This window comes from Lytechinus variegatus, chromosome 5, assembly GCF_018143015.1.
Source record: "Lytechinus variegatus isolate NC3 chromosome 5, Lvar_3.0, whole genome shotgun sequence".
Taxonomy (NCBI): domain Eukaryota; kingdom Metazoa; phylum Echinodermata; class Echinoidea; order Temnopleuroida; family Toxopneustidae; genus Lytechinus; species Lytechinus variegatus.
In genome coordinates this window covers 17283781-17291449 of record NC_054744.1, presented here as the reverse complement: position 1 = coordinate 17291449, position 7669 = coordinate 17283781, and positions in this window count along the sequence as shown.

Below are 7669 nucleotides of genomic sequence, written 5' to 3'. Positions count from 1 at the left end.
AATCTCTTAATTCATTCATAACCTTTTTCTGGGGGGTGGACTTGAGGGAAACTTGCGGAGATAGGTCTATATATCACACAATGGAATATCAATATCAATCATTTTGATCAACGCGAAAACATGACTGTGAATATTTCCCAAGGCTCATCACCAATACTTCAGCATAATTCTTTTATTCTCATGATTATAAAGCCATTGCTTTTACTTTATTCAAGAATTTGCACGTGGCAAATTTACAAAATTCATCGGATAATTGATCTTGTACAGGTGAGGGCATATCCCCTATCATATCAAGTGGGAAACAGATCATTTGTAAATGCTCCTGTGTAATTACCGACAGAACTGCAATGAAATACAACACAGAATGAGTGATGCAAAAAATGGCTTTGCTGATCAGTTGAATAAACAGGACCAGGTGCAATGATGACATGTTTGCATTGTTCTATTTGTTCTATTATCAAAACGATAGCTCTATTTATGTGTAAAGGGATGACTATATTGCCTGCATTAGAGAGTATTGGAGATGAAATATAATATTTTTGGTATGTAGTCTTTTTTTCTTCAATAAAAGTCAGAAATGGATATGTTTAGCTTCATCTCAATCCAAGAAATATGAGACATTCTGTACAAAAAATGAAAGAATGATATTGATAATGGTAATTATAATAATAAAAATAATTAACAGTAATAACAACAATAATAATGATAATAATGATGATGATAATAATTATAATAATAATGAAACTGAAAATGATGATGACGAAAATAACAATAATGATAATCAAAAATAATAAAATAATCATACAAACAAGTATAATTCATGATATTCACGATGATATTATAATTATTACAAGTTGTTTCTTATCAATTTACCAAGAGGATTATAATTAAAACAATTCAGAATAGACCTAACCAGCTCATCTGTCGAAAGCATTAGCTTGATCTCAAGCTAAAGTTGACCAATAATGAATCTTAGAAAAATATATATTTGTTCATCAATATTCATTTTACTATAATTACCACTGTTGTTACTACTACAATGCACAGCAATTTTCAGTGGGGGACAAGGTGATCCTATCAATTTAATTAAATTCATCAAACTATCAGCAACATCGTTTTTCTTTTCTTTTTACTAATATTTATATTATGATCAATATCATTGATATTAATAGCACTGCCATTTTGATTAACATTAATTATCAATATAATCATTATTAGCATTATCATAATATCGTTATCATCACCACCATCATCTCCAATAATAACCAATGATTCTACTGAATATCAAATATGCATACCTTCAATAATGACCACGAATGAACCTCATCAGCTGACCAAATATCTCTCAAATTACTTTACCATCCACTAAAGATATTAGCAAAGTTCCAGAATAAGCAACGATGCGTAGCAAACACACACAAACTGTCTGTTGACACTCGAGTTAACAGAATAGCATTCAGCACATTTTAATAAAATTCATACACTAAAGCCCATTGGAGAGCGCATCCGTAAGTGATTTACTGCGAATCTGTTGCTTCTGTTTACTTGGGAAGAACGTGGCACTCATCATCCAGTGAAGTCGGCAGACCCCTGAAAGGCTATTTGCATGCTGCTTCAAAATGATTGCTAATGATGAGAGAGGGAGAGGGTCGAACGGGCGGACGTGCCGTGCTCCATAAACAATGTTATCCCCGACTCACATGCATGTAATGCCATTGCAATCCAATAGACACGGCGGTAGTGCAGTTACTTGAGTATGAATATGCAGAGGAGGAACTTGTGTGTGCACCACAAACGTGTTGCATGGTGTGTGTTTGGGAGAGTGCCTTAAATCACTGAGGATTATATTTACTCAGACAATGTATACAAACAATTATCATCATAAATACCCATTTACTCTGACTTGTCACATCTGTTTTGTTTATTTTTCTGCCCAAATAGATATGTATGTCTGGGAACCATCTTTGAAAAGTAATTTACATATCAACAGATAAAGAATAAAGTACAGTATATTGGTTATCTTTGTGTAATTATTAAACATCAAACATGAGTTTGTTCTTCAGCATTTCACAATATGACATACTAGGTGGTTTCAAACCGCCTCGATCACAAGAATCCCCGTTAAATTACGAGAACTTTTTTTTGGCTAAAAAATACCATTAATTATTCCTGCATTCACACCGCCCCGCGACGTACCCTTCGGGATAAGTTCCCGAAGTTACGAGCATGCGCAGTATGGTCTGATAAGCAGGCAAGGCGCGAGATTCAAAATCACTAGCCCAGCAGCCACCCACGCTGCCGCGCCCAACGACACGCTGGGCTAAAAGTTCCTGTAATTTGCTTTCACATCGCCAAAATACCTGCGACCTTGGAAAAATCCCTGCGAAAGTTCTCGTAATTTCGCCAAGTACCTACTATTTAGCGGGTATTTTCTTTCGGGGAAATTACGCGTAGTTTGCTTTCACATTACCAAAATACCTGGTATTTTCTGATCGGGGTAAATTTCCCGATCAGAGAATACCTGGAACTGGCGAACTTTGAGGCGGTCTGAAACCACCTACTGATCAACTTTGACTTTAAGTTCTTGGTGAGGTATAATTCCATCGCAGACTTATAAATTATTTATAAAAAAAAGGGACCCTTAACACAAAGCTTAGCAATGATCGTAGAACATTTTTTACGATTGATTCCATTGACTACAGAGTACAATCAATCGTGAAAAACGAAATACGATCAATCGGTAACCTTTGTTTTACGGGACCCAGATCAAAATTAATACGCAAGTTAATATGAGGTCCCCTGGAGAAATTTATGGGGGAAATCATAATTGAAAGCAGAGAATAAAGAATCAACATACATGTAGGGCTTAATTGAAACTATCAGATGGTTCATCAGGTTTGATAATTGTGAGATCTATAAAAAAAAATTACATTGAAAGGTATGAATTAACGGGGTTGAAGAATGTTGACTATTTTCAACAGTGGGCACTGGCATTAACTATTTCTAGTGGCAAAAATGAACTAAATGAAAATGAATGAAAATAGTGTTTGAGAAACTTCAATAAAGACAATTTGTGGTTACAATTTCAAAATGACTTTGAACAGAATCCAATGATTTGACCACCCAAGCGTCTGTTGTATAAAAATATGTGCCCAAGGATTCTAGAAGAAATTGCGTAATTGCTGAAAAATATGTAAAATAATTGTTTGATTTTTCCCACCAATAATAATGCACTGTCCGACGTGTGCTTGTCAGTGTTGGCAATCTTCAGTGTGATCGTTTTTCAGGTTAGATTTCTTGACTTCACAAAGTTCAGTCTACATAACTGTAACAGATCTGATGAGAAATAACTTTGGTTTTATAAATTTCTCATAAAATCTTTGTTTACTGCAATTTCTTCCATTTATCTTTATTAAATGGTGAAGCATCAATTAAAATAATCTACATTGTGTGATCGGTACGAAAGAGGATCCTATGTGTGCCATTCACAGATTAAAAGGGTACATTTCTCAAAATGGTAGACTCCACCTTCAGAAATAAAAGAAGAAATTTCCATATTTCAACATGCTGAAGATCGAAAATCTAGCTTACGAGTTGCATAAACTAAAATCTCTCAATGAACTGTAGATAGCAAATTTAGAAGTGATGTTGCATTTAGGTTCCCCCTGATCATGTTTTTCATCAAAAAAATCCAAATGCAATATGATCAACATTAACAAGAATAGAATAGGAAACATATTAACAGTGTTTTGAGGTGAACACATTTCAAAATCTTTTTCACTGAAATGAGATGAGCATAATTTGACACAGCCTTTTAATAAAAGATGGTTCAATACACTTATAATGAAATTGAATGTAAGAGCATGACTCGCTGAATTATGAAAATGGGGGGGGGGGCTCCCTAATGAAACCAAAAGCAAAGAGGCGGGTCGCAGTAAACAAGCAACTGAGCAAGTAGAAATGTGCTATGTGAAATATTTTGTGAATGAAAAACAATGGACTGAGAAGAAGTTCAATATGAACTAATTTTGTCATTTTTTACATTACCCCTAAATGTATCACACATTAATCAGCATACTGTAAATAGCGATTTTCTTTTTTTTATCTTGGCTGCATGGGCGGGCATGAATGAATAAACACCTGTAAGTCCTCTCCATCTAGTTCTCCACGTAAGTGAATATGAAATAAATCAATTCAAACCTCAAAGTTTTGAATTCCAGGATCACCTTTTATTGCATATATCATTGTTAAAAATTACATACGTTTATATGTACAAAAGAATGAATGAATTTACAGGATTATTTAAAACATGAAAATCATTATGTAAATAATTACAGCTTCCAACTTTATTATAGGGGAAAACAATAGAACTCAGAGAGAGAGAGCACAGATACACAAACGTGTTGCTAAGGATTATAAAAATAATAGCATCAATAAAATGGAGAAATAGTAAAAGTCATATCACAATCCTTTCATGATATACAACTAAAAGTATATTTGGCCATGCGTTTTAAGTTGGGCCTGCAAATAGGTGGTATCGTTACATTTGCACGACAAGCTCAGAAATAATTAATGGTATAAAACTTGAAATACATGTGCTACATGGGTATATTTGGTATCATATTAAAGGGAATCTTTATACCAATTACTTAAAAGAAAAAGAAATACTTGAAATTACTTCGTTTACCAGTAATTAGCAATTATGTAACATCAATTGGCCATTTTTGCATGGTGGTAGACGAGGGGAGCATGACGAGGGGAGCATAAATTTTCATTTCATTAAGAAACTACATGTGTAACATCACAGTACCTAAATATGTAATAGTTTGGGGGCTCACTATAGCTTATTCTTCAATCATAAGTGGGTCAAATTTGAACTTTTAAAGTTTAAAGGGTACCTAATTAAGCTAATTAGTATAATTAATTGATGTAAAACATGAAATTAACATGATTGAAATTGTGATTATCTGATGTATAGGAAATAAGGAGAGATAAAATACATGTACAGTTGTGGGTTACACCTGAATAAAATTTAGAAGCTGCATAAATTTCAAAAACACAAACTAATTAAAGGCTTCAGAGATAAATCAATCTACATGTATTGTTTTAATAATTATGACCTCATGGTTTCAATATTGACAGCGTAGACTGATAGTGATAACTTTGTGTCAGAATCTTCAGATTACTCTGGTAACATAATAGATATAAATACACATTTTATGCAATTTTAATTAATGAAAACTTGTTTGTTGCAATAAAGTCCTCATCTGATTCTATTTACTTTTTTCTTAATGTTACATCACACTACTTCTATAAATCAGTAAATGACACATATTTGGCTGGCACAAAAATGTTCAGAGAATATTTTTCCAAATTATAAAAAAACTAAACAAAAAACTACTTGAGAATGAAACTGGTACAAAGATTAAACTAAACAGCTCTAGGCAAATGTACCCATAGAAATATGTTCTGTGCATTGACATTCAATTGACCCAGTACCAAGAGACCATGTCCTGCAGAATGTTGAGCAAGAGGGTATATTTAAAATATAACACTCTAAAATAACATAATCAAAGTATTTTTGCCAGGTGTCTGGATTTATTTATAACTTGTCAGTTGTTTTTGTTCACACTAATTTTAAATAAGCTTAAGCAGTAATGAGAACTTTTCATTGTGCATTCACATTTTCCTATATTTATATGTTAAACCTGACTCTCAGTTGTCAACCTGTGGTCCACCGGTCTTTGAGCCAAGAGGTGACAAATCCCACAATTTGAGTCAAATGAAATCATTTTTTATTCATAATAACCACAGTAAATATATTATAATATACTGGTTAGTGTTTGCAAGTGTATTTATGCAACTAAAGGCAAGACTAATTAATATTTTAGGGGTAAATCAAGCATTGATACATATTTACCCGCAAAAATTGTGATGTGAAATTTGGTCTTAAAAGATGATTGCGCCCAGTTATTTTGGTAGAGTTATCCCCAACAAGTTATATATCACTGGAAAGGTCTCACTCTAAAGAGTTGAAATATGTATGTTATTTCCCTATAGGGTGTAAAGTTTATCTGATTCTCAGATTTATTGGGAAGTATGTTTTTTTCACAGTTTTCCACATATTTTGACCTTTAACTTTTTATGACATTACCCTATGCCTTTTCTGATTGCATTTTTGAATTCCTCAGACAATTTCCTTTCAGAATATATATACTTTTATGGGTAAAGGATGTCAAACATAAGAAAAAAATACAATTGTATAAAATGGTGCGATTTTCGAGGAAAATTTGAGTTGTAACAGAAATGGGCCCAACTCAAAACGCATGGCCATTTACATTAATAATCTAAAGAAAAAAATGATATTTTACAATTGTACATTAATTTTTAAAGAAAAATGGTAAGTGGGTGAAAATCAATTCACAGCAACAAAATCAATTTATTGATTAATAAAACACCTCGATGCAGGCAAGGATCCAGAATGGCTGAGCAGCAGGTTTTGGCCGAAAAAAATGTATGGGGGAAAATGGATACCATAAGCGGTAATAGTTCTTTCTTTTTTTGTCAAAATAATTTGAATTGGAAAGTGATCTTTAAGTTGAGATAAGATAATGTTTTTTTCAACAACTCATTTTTCTTAAAAAAAGGTGTCCCCTTCCCCCTTTCAGGTAAATCTTGGATCCATGGCTGCCTGCATGTTGAGTTGTTTGTGGTTTCTTATACAAGAAATAATATACACAGAATTATGTCAATTCACTTCTGCTATTTACATATCACTAATGACTACATGTATCATTATTGATGGTGATTGAATCATGTCATTGTAACATTAATGAATTCATTCCATGTTGAAACATGAACACACACATCAATAATGATAAAAAAAAAATCATTTTAAAAGTAAAAAATTACTTTTCTAAGAACTCTATAAGTGTTCATTGAAAAGTTTGATAATGATGGAGATACTGGATATTAATGACAGAAATATGAGAATTCCTTTTTTTTTTTACTTTATCTTTAAAAAGAAGCGGAATGAATAAAAGGTAATTGTTTAGGATGTTTTCAATAAATTCTTTTTTGCTAAATTGGTTTTGTTTCAATAATGGTACCATTTTCAAATACATCAGATTTTTTTTTAACTTTTTATGACTTTAGCAATAAGCTCTCAATTTTATTTTGTATAAGACGGGACAAACTAATTACAAGCCTTTCATAAGAATTCAATGATTTTGATTTTTTTTCGCAATATCCAAAAGTGCACTCCAAATGTCTCACAGTGAAAAATATATTATCAAATGTACTCAATGTACTTCAATATACTATTCAAAATTTGTCATTCCATATTTTTCAATCCTACTCATCTTTCCAAATTAAAAATCTTCTCTTGGAAAGACATGCTAAATCTTGAAAATATTGTAATATTAAGCTTAAACCTACACCAAAACATAAGACTTGGAGCAATCAGAAAACAATAATTATATGCAACTTTCGATGACTGCGCTGCAAAAACTCTGGTGTTGATATCCACACCAGAGAAATGAAACAACACCAGTTTGGAATCAAACTGATGCTGTTTTAATACTAATCGGTGATGTATAAACACCTATCTAGTGTTAAACCAAAACGAAACTGGTGTTGTTTAACACTTCTCTGGTGTGGACATATATAG